Source organism: Panicum virgatum, chromosome 2K (genome assembly GCF_016808335.1).
Source record: "Panicum virgatum strain AP13 chromosome 2K, P.virgatum_v5, whole genome shotgun sequence".
Classification (NCBI taxonomy): Eukaryota; Viridiplantae; Streptophyta; class Magnoliopsida; order Poales; family Poaceae; genus Panicum; species Panicum virgatum.
Genome location: NC_053137.1, coordinates 68,120,976 through 68,131,535, shown reverse-complemented (window position 1 = coordinate 68,131,535; position 10,560 = coordinate 68,120,976).

The following is a 10,560-nucleotide window of genomic DNA, read 5'->3' as shown; positions in this document are numbered from 1 at the left end:
CGAAGCTAAAGGAGACATATCTCTTCAAGGTGTAAGATCCGAGGAGCAATTGGCGGATATTTTCACAAAACCTTTAGACGAGAGTACTTTTGTTAGGCTAATGAATGAGCTTAATGTATTAGATGCGGCAAACGTCATGTAAGTTGCTTTGTCATATAGAAAAATGCATACATATAGGACACTTGTCTAACCTTGTCAAGATAGTGATGAACGTGGGTCTTGCATGAGCCGGTGGTCTTCGTTTCGCTCATGGCATGAAGAATGGTTCATCATGAAGAAGCTTGCCAAGGATTCAAACTTGACAAGATAGATTTAATTTTGTGCAATGCATGTGCTCGTCATATAGAATGCATCCATGTTTAATTCTAGCTGTGCACTAGCATTGCATCACATTAAGTAGCATCACAAGGGAGCAAATCACACTTCGAGAAAGATATTCATGCTAAATATGAAATATCATCTCTACAAGGGTGATAAGATCAATGTTGCGCTTTCATGCCTATTGAGTCACGTCCTATCGAACTTAAAGTTTCAATCTCTAAGTTCATAGGCAATGTGGCTCATGCATTTGGTTTTTGTGTTTAAACCTCGCTTGGTTCTTAATTTGCCTATGTTTATGTAAAAGCTTGGGAGCACTTAGTATGAGTGTTTGAGGGGTGAGGTTGTCTCTCGAAAATGATCCAAATTGAGTGTTTATGGCTTTGGTTTTGCAATTTTGGATCAGAAGTAGAGTTTGTAGTTCAGCAGAAAATTTCCTTAACCACCGGTTAAACCGACGCCTGGTTTTGCACTGCATCGGTTCAACCGGTGCTTAAAGTCTTCGTGGCTTGGTTTATGCATCGTCTCTGGAACATCTCCCGACCATTACACCGATGGCCACCGGTGCTTCCAATGGTTGACGGATGAACCGACGCCTTTGCATCGGTTCAACCGGTGCTACTGCGTTTAGTTTTGGCCCTTGCAGCGTCTCTGGACCTTACTCCTGCCAATGCACCGACGCCCATCGGATGTTCCGGTGCCTCAGTGGCGGATCTTCCGGTGCCTCTTTTTGACCACGTTTTCAACCAAATCAGATCTGGTCAAATTCAAACCGGTGATTACACCGATGCTCTTTTCTCTGAACCATCGGAACTTCTGATGCCTTAAGGGTTGGCGGGCCCGCTCGTCCTGTTTTACTAACCTGTCTGCGGGCCCCGCACGTCAGTCTCAGCGGTTCCTTTTCTTCCTCCTCGCGAAACCGACGCCCTGCACCCGCGCCTTCGCCCGTACGCCGCTCCGCCGCCGCCACTCCTGCGCCGCCCCTCCGCTGCCGCACGCGCGCCGCTCCTGCTCCACTACGCCGCCGCGTCACGCGCCACGCCAGCGCCGCGCACCCGCTGCGCCTGCGCCCGCGCCACTACTGCGCCGCCCGCACCGCGCGCCGCCGCCTTCCACGACCAGCGCCGCCGCTTCGCAGCACCTTCCCACCTTCGCACGCGCGCCCTTTTGCCCTACTCGCGCCGCAGCAAGAGCTCTGATTCATTCCCTTCACCCTTTGATCAGGCGCCCTCAAGGTGTTCGACGAATTGTCTCAAGGACAATTTTCGTCATAGTTTGACTCAGCTTCGTCTCTGATCTACAAGGGTACTTTCCTGACCATTCTATGCATTTGATGCACCCTCAATCTCACATCCTTTGTACTTATCCACTAGTATGCCCCTTGCACCTCACATAACACTTATCTTTCACACACTTACACTTGTCTAGATAAGATCTCTATTAGTGTGTTCTTTCAGAGGTTATCCACTAGAATTCATGCCATAGTCTCAAATCGAATCCTTGTTTTGCCTCTCTATGTCAGATGGCTGGTGACAAGAAGGGCAAGGGTAAGATGGTAGCGCAGAAGAAGAAGAAGAAGCGCACCCGCGAGGACCGCGAGCGAGAGCAAGCAGAGGCAGTTGCAGATGCAGCAGATAGGCAGGGATCGCTCAGGATCAGGGATCCTCAGGTTCAGGGGGAGCCACAGCAGCAGTTACATCGCTCAAGACGTACTCAGACAGCTCAGATCTCACCTGAGTCCCGCTCTCGTCCACGGACTCGAGGTGGTGCTACTCAGAGAGGAGCAGGCCATGCACAGCAGCAGCACACCGGCAGTGGCACTCAGATAGGAGGTCAGGACAGTGGTGAGGAGCTGCCCGAGGTTGAGCTATTCGATCTCAGGGGTATTCCAGGACCTAGGGTCAAGAGACTGCGATATGTGACCCCGGAGCAGTGGTTTCCCGAGCAGAGGGATGTTGTAGTTGATCGTCGATTTCACACTCTGCTCCAGGAGTCTTTTTACCATGCCTACTGCGAGTTGGATATCAAGATCAGTGAGCACAAGATGCTCCACTGGGTGGCTATGCGTGTAGCAGCAGGTGGGACTCCACTGCTTCCTCTTTTCGAGAGATATGTTGGATTGCCTACTCTACTCAGTGAGAGGTCCAGATACATTCGGGAGTGGGTTCGAGTCTTCTACGCCACTCTGTTTATTGAGGAGGACCGACAGTTTATTGACTTCATGTTCCAGGAGAGGCACTATCGTTTGACCCGAGCTCGTCTGGTTACCCTCCTTGGAGTTCAGATTGCCGAGGAGCCACACTTCGTGCACTATCAGGCTTATGGCAGCACGGTGCCTCCTCGTCGTCCTCATGAGTCTCACGTACCATCTGACGAGGAGATCAGTGTTCTCTTTCAGCAGCCCTTCCTGCCTGGCACACCAAGGACTCCGGACAGGCTGACTCATGCGGCACACTCTATCCACCTAGCTCTGAGGAAGAGTCTGCTGTTCCGGATTGGATACAACGAGGGGATTACAGCTCTGCAGCAGTGGCTCCTACTATATATCATGACAGGTCGTGACTTTGACCTAGTCGACATCTTTATCTGCGAGCTAGAGGACGTGATTCTGGATGGGATGACAGTTCACCGTCGTCATCCGTTTGCTCATTGGATCTGCTAGATTCTGGCTCAGCTAAGTCAGAATGAGCATATGGATGAGCTGGAGCACTCGAGGACACACTTCAGTTTTTACTCACCTGCTACTCCTCGAGACGGTCGTCGTGGCTCGAGAGGCCAGCGCCGAGCACAGCGGGATCTGGATGAGCGTTTCTTGGCTGAGGGCAGAGTTGCAGACGATCCGACAGCAGCCGAGGATGCCTCACTAGCAGCAGCAGAGGCCCAGCTCCCACACTACCAGATCACTGACTCAGAGGACTCGGAGGATGACGAGGATTTCATTCCCACTGTTACTGTTCCTCGAGGTGCTCATGACGATGAGGCAGGATCCTCCGGTGCAGCACGAGCCCCTGCTCCTCCAGTTACCACTGCACAGGTCACACAGCCAGACTCTCTTGCAGCGATACTTACTCGGCTCTCTGACCAGCAGGACCGGTTTACTGCAGCTCAGCTGAGCATGCAGGCCGAGCAGGCTCGCCAGCAGGAGGCCCAGACACTTGTCCTTGAGGGCATTCGGCAGCAGCAGGAGGCCATGAGATTACAGCTTCAGCAGCAGTCCCAGATCCAGCAGCAGATGTTCACTTTCTTCTCGGGATGCTTCGGTCAGCTGTACCGTCACACTGGACTGCCTGAGCCTCAGCTCCCTACACCCAGCAGCTCCAGTTCGACCCCACTGCTCCCGCTCCTCCTGTTGGCGGTTTCGTGCAGACACCCTTGTCATCCTTCCCGATGTCACCACTCCTTCAGACCGGGTTGTTTGCCAGTCCTGTTCCTACTGCTGCTCCGGCTCCTGCTTCACAACCTAGTGTTTGGACTGCCGAGCAGCGTGCAGAGTTTCTTAGGCAGTAGCAGATCCTACACCAGCTCCAGCACCCCTCGGCTCAGTCCCTCACTTTCGAGTCACCTTCACAGCCTGAGGTGCTCCGTCCGTCCGTCGTACGCCCCACTCAGCCAGATCTGACTCCCGTCACATCTGCTCCTCCGACGGACTCCACGGTCATCGCCGAGCCAGCTTCTACTGCTACACCAGCTACTTCTGCTGTTCCGACGACTCCGGTCGAGCAGAAGTCCTCTTCGGTCGATGATGACTGGACGGACGACGACGCCGACGACTCCGCCGCTCAGTTTTCCACCGGACCCAGCCGGAAGACCCCGCCTTCTCCAGCTCAGGATTAGTTTGCCTTCCTTTTTGGTGCTTTGTTGCCAAAGGGGGAGATAGATAGGGGGAGTAGAGATAGGGGGAGCTTGGTGGTTTGTGGCGTGATTGGATCTTCATGGATTTTGTGTATGGACATGTTATTTGGATATTGTGTATGTAACACCCCGGGTGTTTACACAGTAATTAAATAGGTGTCTACACAGTAATTGTATTTGTTGCTATGCATCTTGTGCTTGAAATGCGTAAAAAGGATCTTTTTGTAATTATGAAAGGTTATATGTGTAATTATGATTTTATGCAAGGTCCTTTTTGCAGTTGTGTTGAATGGGTTGTGTAAGTATAGTTTTAGTGGAGGGTGTTTGTTCAAAATTTCAGTGCATTTAATGCATGGTAGTCATTTTGCTTGTAAGTCTACATTTGAAGTGATTTTGCTTTGAAAAAGACAAATTTCCTAGAATTCAAAATCTCTTCAATGATTTTAATTTTAGCTCTTGATTCTTTGGTCAAATAAATTTTTGCACAACATCAAAGTTGTAGATCTTGAAAAGTTGAACAACTTTCATGTTGGGCACTTTTTCATTTGAGCTTTAGTTTAAAAGTTATTGCTTGTTTACAGAAAGGTCCCTGGAACTTTTGGAAATTGCAAAATCGCCCTTATGACCATCTCCCCCTCCCTGCTCTGCTTCTCGCCGCCGGCCACCGACAGCGCCGCCCGCCGACGCCTTCCCGGCTTTCCCGGCCATTACTTCGCCGTGCGCTGGCTCCCACGCGTCGCCGGCGAGCTCCTCCCCCTCCTGTTGCCTCACGCTGGAGCCTCCACCCCTCGCCACGCACCCCCGCCGCGCCCAGAACCTCCCCGACGGCCGCCACCGCGACGCCGCCGTGGAACGGCCGCTGCAGAGCACGCCGCCCTCTTCTAGCGAGCGCTTAAGCACTACTTAAACCCCAGAGGTCGATTTCGCTCGTCCATTTCCTCTCCCCTCGCTCCCACACCGCAGAACGCCGCCGCCGCCCTGCTTGAACCCCGGCGAGCTCCACACCACCGCGGAGCCGCCAACCCAGACCCGCTCCACCCCTACATCCCCCACCATTAGCACCGCCTCGACCTCGCGCAGCTCCCAGGCCATTTCCCCTCACCCGAACACCACCGGAGCCACCCCGCCGCCGTGCTCCGAGCCCGCAAGCCGCCGCTCGCCGTCGACACCCCCTCTCCGACCGCCCTAGCCTCGATTCCAAGCACCCAGAGGTGCGCCTTGAACCCGTGAGGCTCACGCACCCATCCACCCTCGCCGCCGGTGAGCCCCTCGCCGGGAAACGGCCGGTCAAACCTCGCCTCCCCTCTCTGACCCGACCCAAGGACCGCGTGCTTGAATTTGAGAAAGCCCAGGGGGTTATCTGCAATGTCAGTGACTCATTGCAATAGTGTCTTAGGGACTGGTTTGCAATGTTTTTCAGTGATCTTTGAAATTCAATATCAATTCGTAGAAAATTCGTAAATTAGCAAATCTTGATGTTTTGGAATCCTCTTGAAGAGCTCTATGCATTAGAACTATAATATGTTAGGCTTTAGTTGCAAGTTTTTGCTGTAGGTGTTGTTTTGTGTTACTAGGTGTATAAATACTAGTTCTTTAATCTTTTTCTTATGTGATACTTGAAAGCTGATATTGCTCTGAAATTTTGGTGGTAGTTTACTCTTTTTACACTAGCTTTTCTATAAAAATTTCATGATCAGTTCTTGGTTGTAGCTTTTTATTTGATTTAATCCTTGTTTAGTATACTTTATTTATGATAAATAGTTTCTTTTCTTGTTAAATCCTGAAAATATTCCTGAGTATTTATCTAGAATATCTTAACTTGTCCAGGAAGTTTGAGAATCAGTTAATGGCTAGAATAGGAGCTAAAATTGAATCTTTCTAAACTGATGTCTGTTTTGTTTATTTTCTCAGAACTATTTCTGTGTAGATAAAATCGTGAGAAATTCACAGTAGATAAATCATCCCTGTGTAGATCTCTTGTTAATTTTTGAGCTTCTACTTTGCTATATTTTAGTCTGTATAATTCAAGCTTGTGCTAGGTGTTGCCTGCATAAATGATTTAATGTGATTAAATGGTTACATGTCTTGGCATGATTTTTGCAGGGTTGCTTAGTATGTTAATGTTCTGTTTAGGATAATTTTGGTAGAATTTATTACTATTTGTACTCTGATTTATTGTTTTGTTTACAAACCATGACTTAGTGGTATAGTAAATCCCCACCACTCATTTTATGAAGTTAGTTAACTTCTTTTGTGATGTTGATCATGATGCCTTGTGTAGTTAAGTGTGTTATTTAACTACTCTATAAATGATTGCCCATGTTTGTTTATAATGTTGTTCTTGCATTACATATAGACACGACTGCCTTATCGGACGGGACGTACGAGCTGATCCCGGAATCTGACGGAGGTGATCTAGAAGCTCAAGTGAACACTGCGGAACTAACTGAAGCCCCGAACCAAAGTTCGGAAGAGCCTAGCGCTGAAATAGTTAGCAATTACCGAGAAGGCAAGCCCCGGACATAACCTATATTTCAAATTATTATCATTTACTGTTATTACTTACTTGTGCATTTACAGTTCTTAGGATTTGAATTGAAACCCTAGATGCATGATCCTAGGAACCTATGTACTGAACACTAGACCTGAGTTCGACTATCTGCTAAGCTTATAGGAATGGTAAAAGTCGAGTGATTGCCTGTCACTCGCGAGCTTTATAGGAATTGCTTGTTTACTTTCTGTTATCAATATAAGGACGACGGACGGGGTTGTGTTCGATATCATGTCCTATGTAAGACCCCGTCTGTGTTGATGAACTTGCTAAGGTCGCGGTGTGTGGTAGTGCTGGTTAAGTTTTTGAAAGTACTAGTCACATGCCGTAAATATGGTACGCGGCAAGCCTAGTAGCCGATTGGACCGGGGAGTGGATATACCTCCCACTCTCTCAGTAGGGATAGGTTTTTTTATATGTTGCGCAACACTACGACTTCTAGGGACAAGGTTCGGCCTTGGAGCCCTGTAGTCGGGGAGAGTGGCACTATCCACAAGCCGGAAAGAAAGGTTAACGGGTGTTTGGGAATGACCCGACGGTATTCCAGACGTGTGTGCTAGGTTACCCTTGCAAGGTTGAATTTCGATTCAGAATCGTCCGCCTCTCACGATGAAATGAGACTGCTTGATCTCTTTGCCACACAGAGTAATAAGAGCAACAATATTCTTATTAACCTTGATGTTTGCTTAGAAGTTCCACCATGATTGGATAGTAGATGCTTACATAGAATGGTTAATCAACTAGAATCTTGCAGCTAAAACTTGAAAGTAAGGACCTACTCTTTGTTGCTTTTCAGCAAAGGAAAACCAGAACCTTACAAAGCCTTGCATAGTCTAGCTAAGGTGGGCTACTTATACCCGTTGTCGGTTAAGTCTTGCTGAGTATTAGAATACTCAGCCTTGCTGTTGAAACCTTTTTTTCAGGTATGAGTTTTGAGGATCAGATCGCTAGCTTGACCTATCCTTGCTCGTTGCCTCCTGGCTGGTCCGTAGAGTGGGATACGTCTTCGGCCGGCAATAACTATGACGAGTGATACCTTGCTTGGGCTGGCTTGGTACCATTTTGCGACGAGTTGTAGCCGTCATGTTTTACCTTCCGCTGTTTAAACTCTGAACTTACCCTTATGTTTTGACTAACTGTTTTACTTAAGTTGGTTTTGTAATAATCTTTTGAACTGGTTTGTAATCTTTAATATGCCTGTGTTGTAAAATTGTGGTTGTAATATCTCTGAACTCGCCTTCGTGCGGGGTATGCTTGTTCGATCCGAGAATCGGTGGTTGTATCGGGACGTTACCCGATAGACCAAAAATTGTTCCGTTTGAAGTGCGTTTAAGCTAATGTTGCCTTTATGGTGATGGTTTACGCACTTGAGCCGGGATAATTTAGGCGGTTCTGCCACAGTGTATGCACTGTGTTGACATGTCCCTACATGTGATTTATTTCGAGTAATGCTTGCCTGTTTATCGCTTTCATTTACATATCTTGTGTATCTCTACTTTGTGTTGTCATCAATCACCAAAAAGGGGGAGATTGTAGCGCATCTAGGCCGATAGATGCTAATGGTAAGTTTCGGTGATTAATGACAACCGTATGCGACTAACGTGTGTTTTAAAGGAAAACTCATTGACTGGATTAGTCTCATATGAAATATGAAAGGAGACCCCTCAATTCGAAACAATCATGCGAACCAAGGACTCCATTTTAAAGATTAAGGACCTTTCTAGTCTCAAGTGTCACAAGGAGATGAAGGACACTTGATTTAGCTAGGTTTTATAGTTTCTAGTTCTTGATCGTACTATTAAGAGGGGTTCATGAGTTAGTAGCTTGATCAAAACTAAGTTGGCCTTAGAAATCTTGCACACTCACTCAAAAACAGCAAAAGATGGTCAATAGAAGTCAACACAACTCTTGGAAGAAGAAACAATCAAAGTCACATTCGAATCCAAGTCAAAACAGCTGAAAACAAAGAAAAACAGCAACACCGGTTGAACTGGTACCCTAGCATCGGAACATCCGATGCATAGTGGAAGGACCGATGCCCTGTCGGTCTATCTTCTCTGGATGCAGGCAGGAATCAAGTCAAATAACTCTATAGCACCGGTTGAACCGATGGTCAAAAGATAAGCACCGGTGCATTAGAAGTACTTTGTTCCAGAGAGCATGTTTTGGTGGACTTCAACTTCTCTTCAGCACCGGTTGAACCGACGCTTCAGAATCAAAGCACCGGTGCATTGGATGTACTTTGTTCCAGAATGCTTGTTTGAGTTGATCAGTGAACCTCTTCAGCACCGGTTGAACCGATGCCCCTACGGAGCATGCACCAGTGCAATGACGCAAGCGTGGATACTGTGTCAGAACTCCAACGGTTACTAATTGGACACAGAGAGACCGGTTGAACCGATGCCTATACTTTCTATCCTGTCGGTTCTTCCGGTGGTCACGGTTTTTCTGCAGAAAACTTCCAACGGCTATGTGACCTCCTCCACTCTATATAAGGGTACCCCCTGGCTCATTTCAGTTGCCTTTGACACCTTGAAAAAACCTGAGGCCACCCTTGAGAAGAAGAGAAAGAGCTTTGAGCAAAAGAGAGAAGATCTAGTGCTTTGTTTGTGCTTCAACCTTGAAGATTTCATCCTTTGCAAGTGTAGCAAGTGTGCTTGAGCTAGGGCCAACTGAGTGTAGGTCAAGTGAAGGCTTAGGAGCTTGTTACTCTTAGTGTTTGGCAGCACCTAGACGATCTTGGTGATCGAGGTGTTTCTCGCGGAGCTTGTCAAGGATTGTGGGAGCCCGGAGAAGAAGATTGTACGTGGCTTGAGCTCCACCACGCCGGGATGGTGAACGGAGACTCTTAGTGAGCGCCCATGTCTCGGTGACATGGGAGGTGACAAGACTCTTAGTGAGTGTCACAATGTGGATTATGGGTGTGTGCCAACACATCGACACCACGGGAAAAAATCCGGTTGTCTCTTGCACTCTCTCTCATTTCAAGCACTTACTTTCATGCATTCTTTCATGTGCTTGACCTTAGAGATCATAGCTTAGCTCTACCTTGCTTAGTTTCATATCTTTGTTAGCTTGTGTAGTTTGCGTTGTTTAGCCGGTTGGTGAATTGAGCCTTACTAGCATTGCATAGGTTAAGGTTGTTTTATCTATCTTAGAAATTTGAAAAAGGCCCAATTCACCCCCCCCCCCCCCGCTCTTGGTCCATCGATCCTTACACACGTATATCTGAACTAATAGAAAGTCAGTGCCAGACCGCATGAGGAACAAAGTTTTATCCACACATCCTATTTTAAAACCCTGAGCCAGCAAAAATGTTTTCAGTCTATCATACCAAGCTCTAGGTGCCTGTTTCAAACCATAAAGTGCTTTCTGAAGTTTATAAACACGTTTGGAAACTTGGAATTTTCGAAACCAGGGGGTTGTTTCACATAAACTTCTTCTTCGATAAAACCATTTAATAAGACAGATTTAACGTCCATTTGGAAAAATTTAAAACCCTTAGAAGCAGCAAATGCAAGAAAAATCTGAATCGCTTCCAAACGAGCAACTGGGGTAAAAGTTTCCTCAAAATCAATCCCTTCTTTTTGGCAAAACCCCTGTGCAACAAGACGAGCCTTTTTTGAACAACCAACCCATCCTCACCCTGCTTATTTTTGAAAACCCACTTCGTTCCGATGGGATTACAAGCAGGTGGAGGCTCGACTAAAACCCAAACTTGGTTTCTTTCAAAATTTTCGAGTTCCTCATGCATGACATTGACCCAATTTGAATCAGAAAGAGCGTGTCCAATATCTTTGGGCTCAAAAGAGGCAACAAACGCTGAATGAGCAAAGCCA